The sequence below is a fragment of the Pelophylax lessonae genome, assembly GCF_965119305.1.
Source record: "Pelophylax lessonae genome assembly, chromosome: 11".
Taxonomy (NCBI): Eukaryota; Metazoa; Chordata; class Amphibia; order Anura; family Ranidae; genus Pelophylax; species Pelophylax lessonae.
Window position 1 is genome coordinate 64,126,390 of NC_138778.1, and position 25,546 is coordinate 64,151,935.

The following is a 25,546-nucleotide window of genomic DNA, read 5'->3' on the forward strand; positions in this document are numbered from 1 at the left end:
GGGGAAAACTTTCCAAAGACCACCAATACAAGGGACATCTTTCCACTGACCACAAAACTCAGGGGCATTCTTCACACTGGCCACCAGTGCAAGGGGGCATTATTCCCACTGACCACTAATGTAAGGGGCATTCTTCACACTAACCAGCATTGTAAGGGTCATTTTTCACACTGACCATCAGTGTAATGGGCAGTCTTCACACTGACCATCAGTGTAATGGGCAGTCTTCACACTGACCATTAGTGTAATGGGCATTCTTCACACTGACCATCAGTGTAATGGGCAGTCTTCACACTGACCATCAGTGTAATGGGCAGTCTTCACACCAACCAGCAATGTAAGGGGCATTTTTCCCACTGACCATCAGTGTAATGGGCAGTCTTCACACTGACCATCAGTGTAATGGGCAGTCTTCACACTGACCAGCAATGTAAGGGGCCTTTTTCACACTGACCAGAAAGGGTTCCCTGAGACCTGGCAATTATTTCAATGGTTCCTTTGTTGTAGAAATTTAAGAACAGCTGAAATAGGTAGCTTTTCCCATAACATGAGCTCCTGTCCAATATAGGGGACCCCAAATCTCCACTGTTCTTCCCTGTCAATTGAAGTACGCCTGGTGCGTGTCTGGATGTATACAAGGTATTCATGTAAACAGGTTTTATATTTAAAATAGTACAATTTATAATGGTAAAGTGCAGCAATGCGTGACAACCAACCACAAACGAAATCAGCTCCGCGTAGATAATATTGGATTGCTTGGTGTGAGTTACTGCATTTAGCACACTAATCCTTGCTTTTACTGCGTATGCCTGATGGAGTCTATGTGCATAGTGCATGTCAGATTCACAGAAAAATATATTTTCATTGGTGAAATCACTACTTACAGCACACCATCATTTACTGTGTGTGATCAGAGTTATTTCAGCACATCAGAAGTGCGTCAGCAACAAATCAGGTCACACATTCTCAAATGTATACAGCTGCCAGCACAAACTAGACAAAATGGGCCTGATTTATATAATTGTGCCACAGCCAAATTGCATCATTGCCCATAGCAACCACACCAACTGTCATTTCTTCACTTCATGGCTTGATTGGTCGCTATGGGCAGCAAGACAGTTTGCAATTATCACATTTTTCACATTCTACCCCCATTTAGTAAGTAAAGCAAACAGCAATGTTAACTGATTAGATTTGACGGTACAGAACTCAGATCCATGGAAGACACATTCTTGTAAGGTGATCTGAGTATTATATATGCAGCTCCTTAACTTATTGAATAAGCACACTGCTGCACATATAGATAACACTAATTCAACAATATTCACCATCATATACAGTATACCAGTTCTATACAACTTACATTTATAAATAAAACTAGGTCTCCATAAATTATGCATAGTAACATCATATACATTATTTACACATGGACAGATTATTAAATAAATGTAAACATATGTTTGTCATATGTATCTAATATAGCATTTAGGTTGAGGGAGGTCAATGCATACAGTATGCCTTATGGTGGCCATACACGCTTTCTTTTTTATCAGGCCAATCTGCTCTTTGAACAAAATGATTGAACCGGAAACTGATTAAATAGCCATGACTTCCATACCATTGTATTTAAACTTAGATTACATTGGATTGGAATCCAACTGAGTCGATTGGCCAGGGCAGACATTTATTGACCGTTTTCCATCAACCGGAGGTGTGAGATGATTGGGTCATGTATTCAATCAGATTATGGGGGTGCATGGTGGAAACACAGAAACAATCAATAACTTAGTACTCTTCTATCGGTCAAATTCTATTTCCCTGTGTGTGGCATATCAATCAATGTGTTATCGATTATTCTTATCAGGAGAGATTGATCAAAAACAAATTGATAATTTATTGAAATGTGTATGGCCACCATCATACATATCTAAGATAGATAGATAGATAGATAGATAGATAGATAGATAGATAGATAGATAGATAGATAGATAGATAGATAGATAGATAGATAGATAGATAGCGAGAGAGAGATAGATAGATAGATAGATAGATAGATAGATAGATAGATAGATAGATAGATAGATAGATAGATAGATAGATAGATAGATAGATAGATAGATAGATAGATAGATAGATAGATAGAACCTATCTGGGTACATTGGATACATTGGTGTCAGTGGGTGAACAGTGGGTGAAGCATTTGCCAAGACCTGTGATCCCTAATTGTGGCAATTTCTTCATATTCATCAGGCTGTCAATGGTGACAGTGGGGAGGAAAAGACTTCCCTTTACCGTGTCTACTATCATTAGCTAGGGTAGCCATTCTCAGCCAGGGTCCAATAGAACCCAGGTTTCCTCCAGGGGTTTCTAGGGGATTCTTGAGCTGTGTGACTGACCTCCCAGTGACTGCATAATTCTGGGTCCAATGTCACTTGGCAAAGCTAATGGCATGATCCCAATGATCTGTCTGCAAGGGTGACATTCTGACCACCAATAAAAGGAGCATTCTTCCTACTGATCACCAATGTTAGGAGCATTTTTTACACTGACTACCAATGTAAAGAACATTATTCCACTAACTGCTGTAAGGAATATTCTTTCCACTTATCACCAATGTAACAAACAGTATTCCACCGACCACCAATTTAAGAAACATTCTTCCTAGTGACCACCAGTGTAAGGAAAAGTCTTCAAACTGACCACCAATGTAAGGAACATTATTCCTATTAACTACCAATGTAAGTATCATTCTTCCGCCTGACTACCAATATAAGGAACATTCTTCACATTGACCACCAATGCAAGGAATATTATTCACACTGACCACCAAATTAAGGAGCATTTTTCCTACTGACTACCAATGTTAGGACACATCCTTCCCATTGACTACTGATCTGTCTGCAAGGGTCACATTCTGACCACCAATATAAGGAACATTCTTCCCACTGACCACCAATGTTAGGAGCATTTTTCACACTGACCACCAATATAAAGAACATTATTCCACTTTGTAAGGAACATTCTTTCCACTTATCACCAATGTAACGAACAGTATTCCACTGACCACCAATGTAAGGAACATTATTCCTATTAACTACCAATGTAACGACCATTCTTCCCACTGACCATGAATATAAGGAACATTCTTACCACTGACCACAAATGTAAGGAACATTCTTCCCCCCTCACTACCAATATCAGGAACATTCTTCACACTGACTACCAATGTAAGGAACATTCTTCACACCGTCTACCAATGTAAGAAACATTCTTCACACCGAATGTAAGAAACATTCTTTACACTGACCTCCAATCTAAGAAACATTCTTCACACTGACCACCAATGTAAGGAACATTCTTCTCACTGACTACCAATGTAAGGAACATTCTTCACACTGACCACCAATCTAAGAAACATTCTTCACACTGACTACCAATGTAAGGAACATTCTTCACACTGACTACCAATGTAAGGAACATTCTTCACACTGACTACCAATGTAAGGAACATTCTTCACACTGACTACCAATGTAAGGAACATTCTTCACACTGACCACCAATGTTAGGAACATTCTTCACACTGACCACCAATCTAAGAAACATTCTTCACACTGACCACCAATGTAAGGAACATAATTTACACTGACAAACAATGTAAGGAACATTCTTCACACTGACCACCAATGTAAGGAACATTCTTCACACTGACCACCAATGTAGGAAACATCCTTGCCACTGACTACCAAAGTAAGGAACATTCTTCACACTGACTACCAATGTAAGGAACATAATTTACACTGACCAACAATGTAAGGAACATTCTTCACACTAACCACCAATGTAAGGAACATTCTTCCTACTGATTACCAATGTTAGGAACATTCTTCACACTAATCACCATTTTAAGGGACATTCTTCCCGCAGACTACCAATGTAAGGAATATTCTCACACTAACTACCAACGTAAGGAACACTCTTCCCACTGATTACAGATGGAAGGAACATTCTTGACACTGACCACCAATGTAAGGAACATTCTCACACTAACTACCAACGTAAGGAACACTCTTCCCACTGATTACAGATGGAAGGAACATTCTTGACACTGACCACCAATGTAAGGAACATTCTTCCCACAGATTATAAATGTAAAAAACACATTCTTCCCACTAACTACCAGTGTAAGGAACATTCTTACCACTGAAGATGGATGAGATAGATAGATAGATAGATAGATAGATAGATAGATAGATAGATAGATAGATAGATAGATAGATAGATAGATAGATAGATAGATAGATAGATAGATAGAATTTTAAGATAAGGAGCTTAACCACATGCCATCCTATACCAATATCCTAATATCTATTGATTATTCCTATTGAGAGAGATACATTGGTAATACATAGACAATTTATTGAAGTGTACAAAGATAGATAGATAGATAGATAGATAGATAGATAGATAGATAGATAGATAGACAGACAGACAGACAGACAGACAGACAGACAGACAGACAGACAGACAGACAGACAGACAGATAGATAGATAGATAGATAGATAGATAGATAGATAGATAGATAGATAGATAGATAGATAGAATGTTAAGATAAGGGGCTTAAACACATGCCATCCTATACCAATACCCTATTATCTATTGATTATTCCTATTGAGAGAGATACATTGGTAATAAATAGACAATTTATTTAAGTGTACAAATATATATATATATATATATATATCTATCTATACATAGATAGATAGATAGATAGATAGATAGATAGATAGATAGATAGATAGATAGAAGAATAGATAGATAGATAGATAGATAGATAGATAGATAGATAGATAGATAGATAGATAGATAGATAGATAGATAGATAGATAGATAGATAGATAGATATTAGAAGATCAATAGATAATTAGATAGATATACAATACTGTCAGACAGTATACAGTAGGTAAACACACACAGTGGTATCATATTGGGACATGTAGACACACTCCTGGGATGACAGTTGATGGAAGGGTCACCTGTATGAGGTGTATGAAGTCATGTGACTCCCCATCCTATGGAGGGACATCACTCTCCCCTATAGATCAGCCATCGATCCCCCCATACACTGCTCCATGTATTCCATCATATAGTGTCCATTGCAGAAGACACGGTGCTGTGCTGTACATGTCATAGATAATACTATAGATCTCTCTATCTATGTATCTATAGATCTGTCATACAATCACTCACACTAATCCTTCTTCTCAGTAACATAGCCCGATCAATGTGCCCCCCAAAACATCTATACATAATCATAGTGGGGGTACCCCGGAGTTCAGTGCCCCCACCCCAGGTATAATATCTCCTGCCCGTCTCCAGCGATCTCCAGCACCCAGGTAAGCCAATAACTTAATAAACAGCATGCCATACCGTCGGAGGTGCCGGGTTCAGTGGTGTGGCAGAGCCGAGGTGCCAGTCCGGAGTGCTCCACCATGCTCCATCCTCCTCTCCTCCGCCGACCTGCCCGCTTCTATTCTGCGCTGTGCCAGCTGAGAAGGGGGGCTGCATTGTTTCCAGCACTGGCTCTATTACACCTATAACAAGCGCGCCATCTAGCGGCAGGCTAAGGAACTGCGCCTCCACAGCAAAAGACCTGAGAGTGATGAGTTAACCACTTCTGAACCGGAAGGTTTTATCCGCTTAATGACCAGGCTAATTTTTGTGATACAGCACTGTCTGCGTTACTTTAACTGACAATTGCGCAGTCGAGGTCGAGTACCAAAATAAAATCGATGTCCTTTTTTACCCCACAAATAGAGCTTTCTTTTATTGGTATTTGATTACCTGTGCGATTTTTATTTTTTGCACTATAAACAAAAAAAGAGCAACAATTCTGAAAAAAAAACTATATTTTTCGATTTCTGCTATAAAATATTCCCAATAATTTTTTTTTAAAAAAAATCTAATTTTGTCATCATTTTAAGCCAATTAGTAATCTACTACATAGTTTTGGTAAAAAAAAAAAAAAATCTCAAATTGTGTATATTGATTGGTTTGCACAACAATTATTGCATCTACAAACTAGGGGAAAGATTTATATAATTTTTATTTATTTATTCATTTTTTTACTAATAATGGCAGCGATCAGTGATTTTTAGCGGCGGACAGATCGGACACCTAGCTGACATTTTTGACACTTTTGGGGGGACCAGTGATATTACTACAGCAATCAGTGCAAAAAATATGCACTGCTACTGTACTAATGATGACACTGGCAAGGAAGGGGTTAACACCAGGGGCAATCAAAGGGTTAAATGTGTCCCTAGGGGGTGCTTTCTAGCTGTGAGGGAGATGGGCTTGCTGGATGAACACAGAGACCTGTGTTCATAAATAAGAGGAACACAGGATCCCTGTTTTCATTACTAACAGAACAGCGGTCTGCCGTGTTTACATCGTTTTGTCTCCACAGGAAGCGATCGGGGGTGCCCGATGGACATCACGGCCGCTGGACCCGCTGATTGGCCCCCCCTGTGGCCAATCGGCACGTGCGCATGCCTCCCCACTAGCTGTCCCACGAAACAACGTATGTGTATGTCGTTGAACGGGACAGAGCCGACTTGCTGCAGTATAAGTATGACAGGGGGTCGGCAAGTGGTTAACCATCTAAAAGCCTCATATAAGCTTATATATAGCATATATGATATGATATCTATGATTATATGTAGAATATATATTATATGATTAGTAATTATAATTATTTTTATATGATATATGTAAATATCATAGCCAATGTCTGGCTTCACTTTTATGTAACAAATATCATGTAGTGCATTATGTATTACATGAGCTTCAAGCAAAGTGAATGCTTAGGAGGCCATCTGATATGTCAATGTGTTGCATTACATATACAGGATTCCTATAGCGCCAACAGTTTGCACAGCGCAAAATTGGGGGCAAAAGCAGGCAATCGTGCTGCAATTTTCCTGCCTCCGAACCGACCCCCTAATCACAGCAATGCAGCCGCTCAGGGCTGCACCCATGCTGCAGCTACGATGCTTTGCCGTCATGGAAAAAATGAAACGTGACACATTCAGCAGGCAGTGGTTGCTGTGTGGTTGTGTGGCATTTTAAATGGTTAAAGCAGGAAATGAAGCAGCAACACATCACCTCAATGCCAGTGTCATCTTAAGAGCATTAAAGGGCCCCGGGCAATGCAGTGCGCTGGGGTCCGTCCTACACAATCACCCATGAGAATATAAATGCAAATTATCGATAAGGCGATATTTATTGGTACAGCAGTGCCAGGATAATGACAGCTCCCAAGTACGGCGGCTGGCTCCGGTGAGCACACACATGGACGGGAGTCAGACTCAACTGTCCTGTGTGTGTCTGTTCCAATGGAGGTGGACAGGCATTCCTGCAATTGGGGGCTCCCCCTCCACGGCCCAAGTGGCCTGACAGCAGCGCAGGGCGGACAGGCGTTTGCCACCTGCTAAGTTCGGCGGCGGGATGCAAACGGGAATCGGGACTTATGCTTGGCTGGGTCGCTGGGCAGGTGGGGCCCCCCTCGGGCAAGTGGGGTACCTGGGCAACTGCCCAGCGTGCCCATTCCGTAAGATGGCCTTGCTCAATGCACATCAAACGCCCTCTGAAAAGTGATCCACAACGGATCACTTTTTTAGAAGGGTGGCAGTATAGCTGCAGGCGTGAATGAGCTTTAAGGGAGGAAGTACTTTTACAATCCTATCCAATTAGAGGGTTCAAAGGGTCCTGGGAGCTTATTTGAAACAATCATCTTTGAATCAGGGTTCATTCACTGCATTAGAAAAGCACCAATACCCACAAGCACACATAGAAAACAATTGTTTCCTATGTGCCCTGTTCACACTAAAACAGCCTTCAGGTGAGCTGCAGCGTGATACAAAACTTGCAACATGTCTGCATTATTCCTTCTGGTTGCACAGCCCACACGCAGCTCTGTCTGCATTTCTATGCTCTGCAGCTCAGCTGTAAGGCCTAGAAATGAATGAAATGTTGCACTGAGGAATTTCAATAAAGTTACAAAAAATCTAAACAGTGCTCTGTGCTTGGAAAATTCAAAGCATTGCCGGGCAGAATCAACACTTCCTGCACAGTAAGGCTGGGCTCACACTGGTGGTCTTCCATTTAGGGGCAGCGTGGGCATATTTGCGGTTTTGTGCGTCTTACCTGAGGTCCCATAGACTTCTATTAGGTTGCACGTTTTTGCTAAAAAGCACATTACAGGCGGTCCCCGGGTTACAAACATCCGACTTACAAAATCCAATTGTCACAGGGACAGAAAGTGAGGTGACATCTTCTGAATGGGGGCACAAACATTACATTCCCTATGCATTCCAAAAAAAATTTAAAAATTATTGGGCTTAAAAAATGTACCTGTTCCGACTTACAAACAAACCTAACGTAAGACCAAACCTACAGACCCTATTTTGTTGGTAATTTATAATTTTTTCTCCACCATGTGCCCCTTCCCCCAATCTCTCTGTCAATATTGATGGCACAATTATAAGCCCATCCAAGCGTGCCAAGGTCTTAGGTGTTGTCCCGAACTCTCCTTCAAGCCCCACATCCAATCACTGTCCAAATCATGCCTCCTCAACCTCTGCGACATCTCCAAAATACGCCCCTTTCTAACCAAAGACACAACAAAGCTCCTAGTTCACTCCCTGGTCATCTCGCGCCTCGACTACTGCAATTCCCTTCACGTTGACTTACCTCTACATAAAATATCCCCCCTTCAATCCATCATGAACGCTGCTGCCAGACTCATCCACCTTACCAATCGCTCAGTGTCCGCTGTTCCTCTGTCAAGCCCTCCAGTGGCTTTCGCTCACCCAACAAATTAAATTCAAAATACTACTAATCTTACAAAGCCATCCACAGCTTAGCCCCTAGTTGCATCACTAGCCCAGTCTCAAAATACCAACCTAATCGCTCTCTTCGTTCCTCTCAAAACCTCCTGCTCTCTAGCTCCCTCGTCACCTCCTCCAATGCTCGCCTCCAGGACTTTACCAGAGCCTCTCCAATCCCATTGAACTCCTTACCCTTATATGTCCGATTATCTCCTACTCTATTAGCTTTTAGATGATCCCTGAAAATACTCCTCTTCAGTGAAGCCTATCCTACCCACACCTAACAACTACACTTCCATTTTCTCCATCAGCTCACCCCCCACAGTTATTGCCTTTTGTTTCACTTGACCCCCCCTTCTAGATTGTAAGCTCTAACGAGCAGAGCCCTCTAATTCCTCATGTATTGAATTGTATTGTAACTGTATTGTCTTCCCTCATATTGTAAAGCGCTGCGCAAACTTTTGACGCTATATAAATCCTGTATAATAATAATAATAATAATAATAATAATAATAACCTGGGAACCGCCAGTATACAGATACAGCATGTAAGACCTCTGGGGCGCTTTCAGAAAATGAGGCAAAAATGCACAACTTAATAGAAGTCTATGGGACTGCAGCTAAAACCGAGTGTGAAATGCATGAAAATCATACAAAAACTGCAGCACACCAGCCTGAACCCAGCCTAAAACACAGAATTTTATAATGCAGGAAGTGTGAACCAGCCCTCAACATATAGTATTAGTTATTGATTATAGGTATTTATATAGCACTGCCAATTAACACATCGCTTTACATACCGTGCAATCATATCAGTCCCTGCCCCCAAGGACATTACAATCTAAGGTCCCTATTTCACATACATATAAGGGCCAATTTAGTCAGGAGCCAATTAACCTTCTGTATGTCTTTGGAGTGTGCAAAAAAAAAAAAGAGTACCCCGAGGAAGCCCATGCAATCACAGGATGATCATGCGAACTCCATGCAGATGATATATGTAGCACTTCTATGGTTACAGATGGAGGCATTGCTTAGATCAGTTGCTTAGTGTTTCTTCAATGCTCCATTTATTCCCTAAACCCTGACATTATGTTGATACATAGCACCTTGCTGTCTACTACATCTTGCTGTTCCCCCATAATAATCCCAAGCAAGCCGAGCAGCCGGGGCCTTGTGGATAGAGATAAGAGTGAGTGAGCCTCCTCTGTGGAACATAAGGTGAGGAGGAGAGGTGAAATACATCTCATCCTTTCATCTTCCTGCTGACGCCAACACTGAGTGTATTTGGGGAGCTGCGTGGAGGGGTCCAGGGAGCAGAGATAAATTTAGACAGATCTGTAAAACACAGCGGCTATATATACCCTGTGTGGAGGAAATAGGCTGAATCTCATCAGATTCTTCTTCATCATCCTGTACCTTCCACATTATACGGAAAGAAAAGCGCTATTGATCTAGATTGACGTCAGTTGTTATTGATGGACGGATTAGAATATCGGAGGTTCACGCGCACTATTTTCACTTCTAATTACTTAGTGAATTGTCCATTTGGCTTTCAGTGGAAAGTGATTTGTTCTATGGATGTCCTGGAATTGTAGAACGGCCGCACGGGTCACAGCGCAGAGCAGCGTGTGCTGATGTTATCACATTTCTCTGTGATGGGAGCTTTAATGCTGAACTCCAGGCATGATTCTTATTGCATACTTACATTAAAGCGGAGATCAGCTCCCCTTAAAAAAATTAAAAGTCAGCAGCTACAAGTACTGTAGCTGCTGACTTTTAAATAGTAGAACTTACCTGCCCAGGGAGCCCGCGATATCGGCACCCAAAGCCGATTTACGCATCGGATCTCGGATGCCGCTGTCGCCATCCGCCGCCAGCCTTTTGGCTTCACTGCTGGTTCCCTACTGCACATGTGCAAAGCGCGCCGCGCTTTGTAATTGGCCCAGCGGCGTAGGAAAATAGAGGGGGCCGAACTTCCAAAGGGAACCACGGCGCTGTCTCCCAGGGAGTGGGGAAGGGTACCTGTCAAAAACAGGTACCCATTCCCCCCTATCCCCTGAAAGGTTCCAAATGGGGCACCGGAGGGGGGGGGGGGAAGCAGATCAGCGAAGTTCCACTATTGAGTGGAACTCCGCTTTAAGGTGACCAGATGTTCAAAATTAAATCCGGGGGCATTTTGTTTTATTGGCAAACAGCACAGGACTGCATAATACACAGGGCACTGGGCACAGGACTGCATAATACACAGAGTGCTTGGCACAGGACTACATAATACACAAAGCGCCAGGCACAGGAGTACATAATACACAAAGCGCCAGGCACAGGACTACATAATACACAGAGTGCTGGGCACAGGACTAAATACACAGAGCGCTGGGCACAGGACTTCATAATACACAGAGTGCTGGGCACAGGACTACATAATACATAGAGCGCTGGGCACAGGACTACATAATATACAGGAGGGTGGTAGGCATAAAGTGCAGGGTTCAGAGGTTTGCTATGCACAGAGGACAGCCCTCCACACAGTAAATTTTTGGCTCTGCCTCTTCTCCACTGAACAGCAGCAGGAGCTGCATTAAGATTGCCCAGCAGGGAGTGACGGCATCCGAGCCACCAGGCTGTTTCTCAGCCAGCATGGGATTCCCTGTCTACGTTAATCTGGCCCTGTCTCCAGGGACAAAACCGGGGACAGACTTGGTCCGGGGACTGTGTCCTCATTCCGGGGACTGCCCCCGTAAACAGGGGACATCTGGTCACGCTAACTTACATTGGTCTAGCTTGGCACAAAGTAAGCATGGATCTGGAAAATGCTGTACCCTGTTCAATGTTGGGTTTGTAGCAATGCCCCCTTGAGGGCTGCTGAATTCTTTACCTTTCGGGTCCCCCTGGGTTACCATTAGCAACTGCAAGCACACAGCTTAACACTTTACTTTCCGGCTCAGTCAATCAACAGTCTAGGGGTTGTTGTTTTTGTTGTTTTATTTTAAATATGGATAGGAGAAGGGAAGAGTGGGATACTCCGGAACTTGAACTATTCATAATTCTGAGGACTTCTATCTGGAGATGCAGCCAGACTGCGAATTTCACCTTGCCACTAGATGAATTGTAGATACTGAGTCTTTGAACAAAAGACTTGGTTGTATACTATCTTTAGGGTTCTCGCCTAGCCCCTTCTTTCACTCCACCAGCTGACACCCGTTCTCTGACTACTCTACTCCAGTGTGGCCCCCTTCCTGGTCAGGCCCTTAGACACAATCCCATGTACTCACGATACTGTTTTTCCAGGTTCTCCAGTGTCTCAACCCCTCTAGTCAGCTCTCCTGGACCTCTGGGCTCAGCTCCTTCCTTCTGGCTCACCAGGCCGACTGCCTGTGACCATACACCAACTGCTGCAGAAGAGGAGGCAGCCGTCACCCTCCTTCCGGGACTCTGCTCACCAGCCAGAGACCTCGAGCACATGTGCTCCTGGCTTTTATACCGCACCCCACAATGCACCGGAACAACCAGTCTGTGCCAATCACTAGGGCTATATCAAAGCCTGTGTACCCGTTGGTCAGGTTTCCACACTGTCCAATGTCCCTTTCCATTGGATCAGTGGGGACACTCCCCCAGACCAGATGAACCACACACTGAGCATATTGAGCAGACCTAACTTACAGATCCTGCTCCCTGTTAAGCACAGAGCAATATAAAACTTACCAGCTGCTCCTCTGATAGGCAGACAGAGCCAAAACTATACTCTCCTATCTAGCACCTACCTAGGAGGGTGCCACAGGTTGCATTGTCTAAAATGCCGATATAGTTATTCTTTTTTATGTATCTGCTATAGATATGCTCGATAAGTGGACCTCTTTACTACCAAAAGAAGACTGTATGTTGAAACGCGTAGGGGTCTCTGTGTCCACATATTTCAACCCTATTGTGTTCATATTGGGGTTTACCCTATGTATCAATGACACTTCCATTTTTCTTTATTGCTTTTATTGTGTATTCACTAATGTTCCTCATCTGAGGTATTTCTAAACATAGTTTTTTGTATGAAAAAAATGTATCATTTTTAATTTTTTTGCTACCTCTTTATCTTGATTTCTTTCTTTTTGGTTTCTCCTCATATCTGGGTATCCCATTGTCCCAAATTCCCCACTGATCCCATTGTGGATTTTCCACTATTCATTTAGGGATAGGTACCCCCAGGGCAGCCCTTACACAGCTTTAGGCCTGGGCCCCTCCGGGCCTGACCACCAACATTCCGCAGGGCCCACCCTCTGGCCATCCCACCGAATCCGCCAACTGGCCATCCCACCGAGTCCTTCAGTGCACCCACTTCTATTCTAAAACTCTTACAACTTAATATATGAAAAGGAATCCAATCCTAAGATACATCCCCGTATATTCAGCAAAGAGACATCTCAATCCTGTATGGAGATGGCCTCATATATTCAGCAAAGAGACATCCCAATCCAGTAAAGATACTGCCTCATATATTAAGCAAAGACACATCCCCAAAGCAGTAAAGATACATCCCAATCCAGCAAAGAGACAGCCTCATATTTTCAGCAAAGAGACATCCCAATCCAGCAAAGAGACAGCCTCATATTTTCAGGAATGAGACAGCGCAATCCAGCAAAGAGACATCCCCTCGGCTGCATTGGCTTACTCTGCATCCACCCTGCTTTAGCAATTGCTAGTTACAACAGCAGCAACAACTCAGTCTCATTGGTTGGGGCTTGGGTGGCCGGGCCCCTCGGAACGCACAGGCCCCCTACATGTGTATGGGCTATCCCTTCCTGATGGCTGCCCTGGGTGCCCCAATTGAGCAACAATTTTGATACTGGAACTTAGCTACCGTGTATGGATCTGGAAATTGGTGTAGTAATCAGCACTACTGCAGTGATCGCCTCAATCTTCCGGGTCCTATGCCGAGCTTCTGCCCACCTGCACACTAACCACAGGGGACTGCCACTTGGAATTTAAATTAATGCAATGGGGATGTACCATTCTCCCTACAACTGGAAGTACGTACGTAGGGAGTGTAGCAGAATTCCCAGCCATTGTGCTGGATGTGTGTCCTCCTGGGTTACTGCTAACAACAACAGCACATTTAAGCATGTTCTCCAAGTGTGAGCACTGAGACAATGATCAGTCCAGTATCTTTGGGTTTTTATATTTATTGAAAACTTGGAAAGGAGAAGGGATGAGTGGGATACTCCTTTGGCTCAACTATACACAATTTGCTGGGGACAACTGAAAAATGCTTGTTGGCGCTGACTTGATACTGTCTTAATGCCGGTCAATGCCGGTTAATGCTTGCCTGCTGCCTGTTAACACTGAACTGACTTTTGATCACCTCCTTGTGACTCCTTGAAGTCCTTTTGAAGCGCCTTTGACACTCCTTGCTGAGGTAGCTACTTTATCACTGCTGAACACGTGTACCCTTCAGGGCCCGCACCGGCACCCTCTCTCACACTCTTATCTTTAGGGCTTAGACTCTGGCACCCCCTTTTCTAAGCCTTCTCTTACTGGTTAGCTGGCTCCCGGTTCCCTCTGACCTTCTGGAGTGGTCCCCTATCCTAGCCAGACCCCTGGGCAGTTTACAGTACTCATGACACTGCTTTCCTGGAAACCTCTGCCCAGCAGCTCCACTCGGTCCACAGCACACTGGATCCCTCTCTGCAGCTCAGCTCAACCTTCTGTCTAAGCCAACTGCCCAGGACACTTTCCTCACGCTGACAGAAGGAGAGGCAGCCGTCACCCTTCTCCTGGGACTCTGCTTCCTGCCAAAGACCTTCGGTTACGTGTCCCCCTCAGACTTATACCCCATCCCAGGGTGCACTGCGGCAGATTCTACCCTCTGGTATAGATACAAGCCCTGGTGTGCTATTGGCCAGGTTTCCTCCACTGTTCAATACGAGCCCTCATTGGACATAGTGGGGAGACTCCCCAAGACCAACAGGCACACCTGGAAACACATGACAGCCTAGCTGAACAATCAGGGCCTCCTTTATGGTTTTCCTAGCACCTACCTAGGAGGGTGCTACAGGAGCATGAGAGCTGTGAGTGAAACAGGGACTTAAAAGAGCAGTATCGTGGCACATGGTGCCTGTTATGATCTGAATTTGTTCAACCACTTTTGCCAGTCATGAGGTTATGGGTAAGTGCTAGTCAGAGCGTGCAACATTTCAACTTTTACTGCACCCCACACTGTCTATGTTGTCTTTTGGATGAACGATCAAAAAAGGTGAAGTGATGCAGCAAATTAAATTCCAGATTTCTTTTGATTGTATATCTGCAGCACCTTCACCCAAACCCTGGCTATGCTGTGGATGGATGACTAATGTGCTCACATGGAAAGGCTGGAACGGTGGTGGTTGTCTACTTTTGCCAATCCTTTGGTGTTTTCGGAGGTGGGGCAGTGTTTCCAACCGTCAGTTTTTTACTGGCAGCCAGTAAAAACCGGGCACTTCTCTCCTGCCTGTAAAAACCAGTGACAGGAAAAGGGTGCCAGGTAAAAATATGTCTGTGAAGTTCGGCTTGGAACTCCGAATGTGCAGTTCCAGAACCAGCCGAGACCATCTGAGTTCCTGCTACAGTGTATTCGGGCAGCACCGGCAGGGGGCGATGCCTGATCATGTGTCGTTTGATGTCATAGTGCACGGGAGGTGAGCGGAGTGGCCGTAGCCTTGTGTGCGGCAGGGACGTGCGGCGAGGTCATTGGCTGGTGAGGCTGTGGCTAGTATCAGAGCAAGATACACAGAGGTTACATATTCACAAGTTACTTATTTGATTCTCATTATGTAGGCAATTATTGCAGTTCTTCTAATTCTTCTAGTTATGCTCATTTAACAAAAATATTTACAAACGCTGTCCCTTTAAGTCTAAGGCCTCTTTCACACGAGCATTCCGTATGTCCGTATATCACCCCATCCGTTTGCGGGTGATATACGGACATAATGCATGTCAAAGGGATTGCGGATGTCAGCGGATGACCATCCGCTGACATCCGATTTGCGTCCTTTCAGTTCTGTTCCGTTTTTTGGAACGGAACAGAACCCTATTTTTCTTCCGTTTAAAAACCGGAAAGGACGCAAAATCGGATGTCTGCGGTGTCATCCGCTGACATCTGCAATCCCATAGACATACATTATGTCCGTATATCATCCGCAAACGGTTGGGATGATATGCGGACATACGGACCGTATGACACAAGTGTCATCGGTGTCCGTAAAAAAATAAATAAAAAAGTGCGGAGCGGATTGCATTACGGTACGCTTCGTGTGCAAGAGGCCTTAGATGTTTTTCAGTCACCCTTTTTGATGATGCTGGAAACAATATTACTAGCAAAGATGACAATAAAGATTGTAGAAAAAATAAAACATGTCTATTTTCTGAAGCCAGAAATATAACAATAATATTCAGTAATAAACAAGTAAACAATAAAGGGTTCAGGGTTTTATACTAAAAGGTGAAATCCAGGAGAATCTAAGACTCTGTTCATATCTAGGCATTTTTGGGCAATTTTCTGCTCTAAGCCTCAGCTCTAAAAACACCCAACAAGACAAATCATAATAATTTCAACGGCCCCTGTTCAGATTTGTGCGTTCTGTCGTCTTCAGAAAATTGCCCATCGTTTAAAAAAGTACATGAGCTTCTTTTCTGGCAGATTATACGTGTTTTTTTTTTTTTTTCATTGGTCACTTGTCAACCTAAAAACTCCTGCACAAAAACGCCTTTAAAAATAACAACGCCTAGATGTGAACGTAGCTTTAAACAAATGGTAAAACAGTGAAACTGTCCAATATATATATATATAATGTCTGGGGGTTTGGAGTAATTTTCTAGCAAAAAAAATAATGATTTTTACATGTAGGAGAGAGGTGTCAGAATTGGCTTGGGTGGCAAGTGGTTAATTATACAAATAATTATTATATTTAGTTTTTAAAGTAATTTACCATATTTTGAAAAACTGTACTCAAGCAGGTGGCCTAATGGACAAATTAATGAAGTTTGAAGTTTTAAGTTCAAACCAGTAATTTCACAGTAAATAGATAAATAATAAATTATTATGTTATAATTAGGGTTGAGCGGACACCTAGATGTCCGTGTTCGACGGGTTCGGCCGAACTTTAAAAAAAAGTCCGGGTCCGTGTCCCGGACTTTTACCGAACTTTTCCCGGACACCGAACCCCATTGAAGTCAATGGGGACCCGAACTTTAAGGCACTAAAATGGCTCTAAAACACCAAAGGAAAGGGCTAGAGTGCTGCAAATGGCAGCAAAACGTAATTAAGAGCATGGCAAGTGCTCTGCAAACAAATGTGGATAGGGAAATAACTTAAAACAACAAAAAAAAACAGAAAAATAAAACAATGTTCTTCTTCATCTCTGAAGGACGAGGCCCATATGGAGTAGGAGGGAGGTTGAGGTGGTGGTGGATGTGGCGGTGACATAGGCGTGCGCACAGGGTGTGCTGGGTGTGCCTGGGCACACCCTAATCACCTAGGGCACATAGCATTGCCAGTGAGGAGATGGGAAAGATCTCCCTGGGACCTGCTCTGCTCTATTTCTCCTTGCCTACAGGTACATGGCCCCGATACATTACTCTCCCTGCTGGCAAACACATGCATGTGTATTTCAACTTTGGGGTGCACACCTTAATGCAATAGGCTGCGCACACCTATGGGCGGTGTAGGTGGAAGCGGCGGTGGAGGAGGACCAGGGCCGGATTAACAGCATCATGGGCTTGGTGCTGAGGATTTTGAAGGGCCTTAGGGCCGTGCCTTGCCATGCACCCAGAGGAGGAAGGGTGCAGCCATGCATGCCTAACTCAACATGGGATGCTGTCTCTGAAGCCCATAAACACATCCATGCATCGCCAACTGTCCCTCCTTGTCCGGCCTTCACGCTGTGTGGGGAGGTTCTGAGGGTGCTGCCTGGGGAAGCGAGCATAGAAGCCAGACTTCTGTGTTTACAAGTGACAGAAGAGCGGTAACAGTGAATATGGCCAACCCGGGGCCTATATAAAAGGTAGGGGCCTGGAGCTGCAGCTCCAATAGCCCCTACATTAATCTGGCCCTGAGGAGGAGGACGAGGTAGCCAACACTGCTTCTTTTCACAAATTTTAAATGAGGGTACACCCCAAAAGAGTGAGAAAGAGCAAAAATGGAACAATGGGTGGGTAAGGTCGGTATCCATTGCTATTCTGCATAAGGTACGGAAAAGTCCCGTGGGATCCATGCCTGGTTCATTTTAATGAACGTGAGCTTGTCCACATTGTCTCTGGACAGGCGGCTGCGCTTGTCTGTTATAACGCCCCCAGCCGTGCTAAATACCCGTTCAGATAATACACTGGCTGCAGGGCACGCCAGCACCTCCAAGGCGTAAAGGGCAAGCTCAGGCCATGTGCCCAATTTGGAGACCCAGAAGTTGAAGGGGGCAGACCCGTCATTCACTACATGTAGGCGTGTGCACACATACTGCTCCACCATGTTGGTAAAATGCTGCCTCCTGCTAAGACGTTCCATCTGAGCTGCTGGTGCTGCTGTTTGTTGTGGCGTGCTGACAAAGCTTTTCCACATTTCGGCCATGCTAACCCTGCCTTCTGAGGTGCTGGCGGTGCCCTGGTTGCGTTGGCGACCTCCTCCTCCTCCTCCTCTGCCTTGTGCTTCCACTGTGGCCCCGCTGTCAGATGGGAATGCCAGCAGCATGGCGTCTACCAGCGTGCGCTTGTACTCGCGCATCTTGCGATCGCGCTCCAGTGAGTGAATTAAGGACGGTACGTTGTCCTTGTAACGGGGATCCAGCAGCGTGGCCACCCAGTAATCAGCACAAGTTAGAATGTGGGCAACTCGGCGGTCGTTGTGGAGACACTGCAGCATGTAATCGCTCATGTGTGCCAGGCTGCCCAGAGGCAACGAAAGGCTGTCCTCTGTGGGAGGTGTATGGTCCGTGTCCTCTGTATCCCCCCAGCCACGCACCAGTGATGGCCATGAGCTGGCCTGGGTGCCACCCTGCTGTGAACATGGTTCCATCTCCTCCTCCAGCTCCTCCTCCTCCTCATCCTCCTCATCCTCCAGAACTGTGCCCCTGCTGGACAATTGCGTCCCTGGCGTTTGCGTGTGCAGGAACCCACCCTCGGAGCCCCTTGCGAATGACTGCCCTGAAAGCCTTGGAAATGTTACCTCTTCATCCTCCTCCTCCTCCTCATCCTGTGCCACATCCTCTTCCATCATCGCCCGAATTGTTTTTTCAAGGAGGCATAGAAGTGGGATAGTTAAGCTGAGAACGGCGTCATTGCCACTGGCCATGTTGGTGGAGTACTCAAAACAGCGCAACAAGGCACACAGGTCTCGCATGGAGGCCCAGTTATTGGTGGTGAAGTGGTGCTGTTCCGCAGAGCGACTCACGCGTGCGTGCTGCAGCTGAAACTCCACTATGGCCTGCTGCTGCTCGCACAGTCTTTCCAGCATGTGCAAGGTGGAGTTCCACCTTGTGGGCACGTCACATATGAGGCGGTGAGCGGGAAGGCCGAAGTTACGCTGCAGCGCTGCCAGGCGAGCAGCAGCAGGGTGAGAACGCCGAAAGTGCGCACAAACGGCCCGCACTTTCTGCAGCAGCTCTGACATATCGGGGTAGTTTTTAAGGAACCTCTGCACCACCAAATTCAGCACATGCGCCAGGCAAGGGATGTGCGTCAAACCGGCTAGGCCCAGAGCTGCTATGAGATTTCGCCCGTTATCGCACACCACCAGGCCGGGCTTGAGGCTCGCTGGCAGCAACCACTCATTTGTCTGCTGTTCCATGCTCCTCCACAACTCCTGCGCGGTGTGTGGTTTGTCCCCCAAACAGGCAAGTTGTAAAACTGCCTGCTGTCGTTTACCCCTGGCCGTGCTGAAGTTGGTGGTGAAGGTGTTACGCTGTCCGGATGAGGAGGCGGTAGAGGATGAGGAAGCGGAGTAGGAGGAGTTAGGAACAGGAGGCAAACTGAAGCGCCCTGCAATCCTCGGTGGTGGAAGGACATGCGCCAAATTGCTATCCGCCTCAGGCCCATCCGCCACTGCATTTACCCAGTGTGCCGTTAGGGAGATATAACGCCCCTGACCGTGCTTACTGGTCCACGTATCCGTAGTTAGGTGGACCTTGGCACAGATGGCGTTGCGCAGTGCACACCTGATTTTTTCCCCCACTTGGTTGTGCAGGGAAGGGATGGCTTGCCTGGAAAAGTAGTGGCGGCTGGGCACGACGTACTGTGGGACAGCCACCGACATAAGGTTTTTAAAACTGTGCGTCTCCACCAGACGGAATGACAGCATTTCAAAGGCCAATAATTTTGAAATGCTGGCATTCAGGGCCAGGGATCGCGGGTGGGTAGGGGGGTACTTCCTCTTCCTCTCAAGTGTTTGGGAGATGGAAAGCTGAACGCTTCCACGGGACATTGTGGAGATGGTTGTTGGTGACCCAGGTGGTGGTGTTGCTGACAGATCGTCTGTTTGCGGGGTGGCAGGTGCCGGTATCACTACAGATGTGGCTGGAGCGGCCGAGACTGCAGCAGAAGAGGAAGCAGGATGAGCCAGAGACGTTTCTTGGTTTTGAAGGTGTGTACTCCACTGCAGCTCGTGCTTTGCACTTAGATGCCTGATCATGCAGGTTGTGCTCAGGTTGAGAAGGTTCATGCCTCGCTTCAAGCTCTGATTGCACAGGGTGCAAACCACTCGTGTCCTGTCATCAGCACATTTTCTAAAGAACTTCCACGCTAGAGAACTCCTTTGAGCTGACTTTGGTGCGCTCGTTCCCTTGCTGCGTTGGGCAGTAGCGGGCGTAGTGTCTAGGGCACGGCCGCTCCGCTTCTGCACCCTGCTCCCTCTTCTGCTGTGCTGGTGGCTCTGTGCGACCACCGCCTCTTCCTCCAAACTACTCAGTTCACCTGCATGACGTTCATTCCATGTGGGGTCGAGGACCTCATCGTCCTCCACATCATCTTCCACCCAGTCTTCACCCCTGCCCTCCTTGTCGGTCTCCACAATGCTGAACGCCGCAGCAGTTGGCACCTGCGTTTCGTCATCATCGGAGACGTGCTGCGATGATCCTTGCATGTACTCATCTTGAGAAATAAGTGGTTGGGCATCGCTGCACTCAATCTCTTCCACTTCTGGGGCAGGGCTAGGTGGATGGCCCTGGGAAACCCTGCTGACAGAGTCCTCAAAAAGAATAAGAGACTGCTGTATGGCTTGGGGCTCAGACTGCTGGCCTGATTTGCAAGGGGGTGAGGTGAAAGACGGTTGGACATTGGCTGCAGGTGCCAACTCTGACCTTTCTGCAGTAGACTGGGTGGGAGACAATGTGAAGGAACTGGAGGCACTGTCAGCAGCAAACCAATCTACTATCGCCTCAACTTGTTCTGGCCTCATCACTTCTAGGGGCGTTTGATGCCCTACCAAATACTGATGCAGGTTCTGTCGCCTACTCACACTTGAGGAAGGTGTTTCACTTGTGCGTGTAGCTGGCACAGATCGACCATGTCCTCTCCTTGCAACAGGAGCTCTACCAGCAGCACCACGACCCAGGCCACGGCCCTTATTTGACGGTCTCCTCATATTTCTGTAATTTAAGATCTTGCCCTAGAAAGGTTTTTATTGAATAGCGGAATAGAAAATATGATCCAAAAAAAGTGTATGTATATCACATGTACACAACCACACTAGGCCCCAATTACTATTGTTTGTACCCCTAAAAGGCTAGATGAGGAGTAGGGGGAGTATGGAACAGGCAGCACCCTCAAACCTTCAGAAGTATGAGATGAACCCCAACAACTTGGAAAGGTGGATCTCTCTCACACGTACCGACACAGACTATCCCGCAATTCAATTGATCCTCAAAGGTTTTTATTGAATAGCGGAATAGGAAATATGATCAAAAAAAGTGTATGTATCTCGCACGTACACAACCACACTAGGCCCCAATTACTATTGTTTGTACCCCTAAAAGGCTAGATGAGGAGTAGGGGGGGTATGGAACAGGCAGCACCCTCAAACCTTCAGAAGTATGAGATGAACCCCAACAACTTGGAAAGGTGGATCTCTCTCACACGTACCGACACAGACTATCCCGCAATTCAATTGATCCTCAAAGGTTTTTATTGAATAGCGGAATAGGAAATATGATCAAAAAAAGTGTATGTATCTCGCACGTACACAACCACACTAGGCCCCAATTACTATTGTTTGTACCCCTAAAAGGCTAGATGAGGAGTAGGGGGGGTATGGAACAGGCAGCACCCTCAAACCTTCAGAAGTATGAGATGAACCCCAACAACTTGGAAAGGTGGATCTCTCTCACACGTACCAACACAGACTATCCCCCAATTTAACTGATCCCCAAAGGTTTTTGATTAAATAGCGGAATAGAAAATATGATCCCAAAAAAGTGTATGTATATCACACGTACACAACCACACTAGGCCCCAATTACTATTGTTTGTACCCCTAAAAGGCTAGGAGTAGGGGGAGTATGGAACAGGCAGCACCCTCAAACCTTCAGAAGTATGAGATGAACCCCAACAACTTGGAAAGGTGGATCTCTCTCACACGTACCAACACAGACTATCCCCCAATTTAACTGATCCCCAAAGGTTTTTGATTAAATAGCGGAATAGAAAATATGATCCCAAAAAAGTGTATGTATATCACACGTACACAACCACACTAGGCCCCAATTACTATTGTTTGTACCCCTAAAAGGCTAGGAGTAGGGGGAGTATGGAACAGGCAGCACCCTCAAACCTTCAGAAGTATGAGATGAACCTCAACAACTTGGAAAGGTGGATCTCTCTCACACGTACCAACACAGACTATCCCCCAATTTAACTGATCCCCAAAGGTTTTTGATTAAATAGCGGAATAGAAAATATGATCCCAAAAAAGTGTATGTATATCACACGTACACAACCACACTAGGCCCCAATTACTATTGTTTGTACCCCTAAAAGGCTAGGAGTAGGGGGAGTATGGAACAGGCAGCACCCTCAAACCTTCAGAAGTATGAGATGAACCCCAACAACTTGGAAAGGTGGATCTCTCTCACACATACCAACACAGACTATCCCCCAATTTAACTGATCCCCAAAGGTTTTTGATTAAATAGCGGAATAGAAAATATGATCCCAAAAAAGTGTATGTATATCACACGTACACAACCACACTAGGCCCCAATTACTATTGTTTGTACCCCTAAAAGGCTAGGAGTAGGGGGAGTATGGAACAGGCAGCACCCTCAAACCTTCAGAAGTATGAGATGAAACCCAACAACTTGGAAAGGTGGATCTCTCTCACACGTACCAACACAGACTATCCCCCAATTTAACTGATCCCCAAAGGTTTTTGATTAAATAGCGGAATAGAAAATATGATCCCAAAAAAGTGTATGTATATCACACGTACACAACCACACTAGGCCCCAATTACTATTGTTTGTACCCCTAAAAGGCTAGGAGTAGGGGGAGTATGGAACAGGCAGCACCCTCAAACCTTCAGAAGTATGAGATGAACCTCAACAACTTGGAAAGGTGGATCTCTCTCACACGTACCAACACAGACTATCCCCCAATTTAACTGATCCCCAAAGGTTTTTGATTAAATAGCGGAATAGAAAATATGATCCCAAAAAAGTGTATGTATATCACACGTACACAACCACACTAGGCCCCAATTACTATTGTTTGTACCCCTAAAAGGCTAGGAGTAGGGGGAGTATGGAACAGGCAGCACCCTCAAACCTTCAGAAGTATGAGATGAACCCCAACAACTTGGAAAGGTGGATCTCTCTCACACGTACCAACACAGACTATCCCCCAATTTAACTGATCCCCAAAGGTTTTTGATTAAATAGCGGAATAGAAAATATGATCCCAAAAAAGTGTATGTATATCACACGTACACAACCACACTAGGCCCCAATTACTATTGTTTGTACCCCTAAAAGGCTAGGAGTAGGGGGAGTATGGAACAGGCAGCACCCTCAAACCTTCAGAAGTATGAGATGAACCCCAACAACTTGGAAAGGTGGATCTCTCTCACACGTACCAACACAGACTATCCCCCAATTTAACTGATCCCCAAAGGTTTTTGATTAAATAGCGGAATAGAAAATATGATCCCAAAAAAGTGTATGTATATCACACGTACACAACCACACTAGGCCCCAATTACTATTGTTTGTACCCCTAAAAGGCTAGGAGTAGGGGGAGTATGGAACAGGCAGCACCCTCAAACCTTCAGAAGTATGAGATGAACCCCAACAACTTGGAAAGGTGGATCTCTCTCACACGTACCAACACAGACTATCCCCCAATTTAACTGATCCCCAAAGGTTTTTGATTAAATAGCGGAATAGAAAATATGATCCCAAAAAAGTGTATGTATATCACACGTACACAACCACACTAGGCCCCAATTACTATTGTTTGTACCCCTAAAAGGCTAGGAGTAGGGGGAGTATGGAACAGGCAGCACCCTCAAACCTTCAGAAGTATGAGATGAACCCCAACAACTTGGAAAGGTGGATCTCTCTCACACGTACCAACACAGACTATCCCCCAATTTAACTGATCCCCAAAGGTTTTTGATTAAATAGCGGAATAGAAAATATGATCCCAAAAAAGTGTATGTATATCACACGTACACAACCACACTAGGCCCCAATTACTATTGTTTGTACCCCTAAAAGGCTAGGAGTAGGGGGAGTATGGAACAGGCAGCACCCTCAAACCTTCAGAAGTATGAGATGAACCTCAACAACTTGGAAAGGTGGATCTCTCTCACACGTACCAACACAGACTATCCCCCAATTTAACTGATCCCCAAAGGTTTTTGATTAAATAGCGGAATAGAAAATATGATCCCAAAAAAGTGTATGTATATCACACGTACACAACCACACTAGGCCCCAATTACTATTGTTTGTACCCCTAAAAGGCTAGGAGTAGGGGGAGTATGGAACAGGCAGCACCCTCAAACCTTCAGAAGTATGAGATGAACCCCAACAACTTGGAAAGGTGGATCTCTCTCACACGTACCAACACAGACTATCCCCCAATTTAACTGATCCCCAAAGGTTTTTGATTAAATAGCGGAATAGAAAATATGATCCCAAAAAAGTGTATGTATATCACACGTACACAACCACACTAGGCCCCAATTACTATTGTTTGTACCCCTAAAAGGCTAGGAGTAGGGGGAGTATGGAACAGGCAGCACCCTCAAACCTTCAGAAGTATGAGATGAACCCCAACAACTTGGAAAGGTGGATCTCTCTCACACGTACCAACACAGACTATCCCCCAATTTAACTGATCCCCAAAGGTTTTTGATTAAATAGCGGAATAGAAAATATGATCCCAAAAAAGTGTATGTATATCACACGTACACAACCACACTAGGCCCCAATTACTATTGTTTGTACCCCTAAAAGGCTAGGAGTAGGGGGAGTATGGAACAGGCAGCACCCTCAAACCTTCAGAAGTATGAGATGAACCCCAACAACTTGGAAAGGTGGATCTCTCTCACACGTACCAACACAGACTATCCCCCAATTTAACTGATCCCCAAAGGTTTTTGATTAAATAGCGGAGTAGAAAATATGATCCCAAAAAAGTGTATGTATA

General features: G+C 45.1%; 1 protein-coding gene across 2 annotated transcripts in view; it reads right to left on the reverse strand.

Annotated features, from left to right (window-relative positions):
• The window catches only part of MGAT5B (alpha-1,6-mannosylglycoprotein 6-beta-N-acetylglucosaminyltransferase B), a 300,196-nt gene extending 294,612 nt beyond the window's left edge, over positions 1–5,584 (reverse strand). For both annotated transcript variants that reach the window (XM_082272994.1, XM_082272993.1), the window contains exon 1: positions 5,431–5,584. The gene's annotated coding sequence lies outside the window, so the exon portion shown is untranslated. The remainder of the gene's footprint in view (positions 1–5,430) is intronic.
• Positions 5,585–25,546: the final 19,962 nt, after the last annotated feature.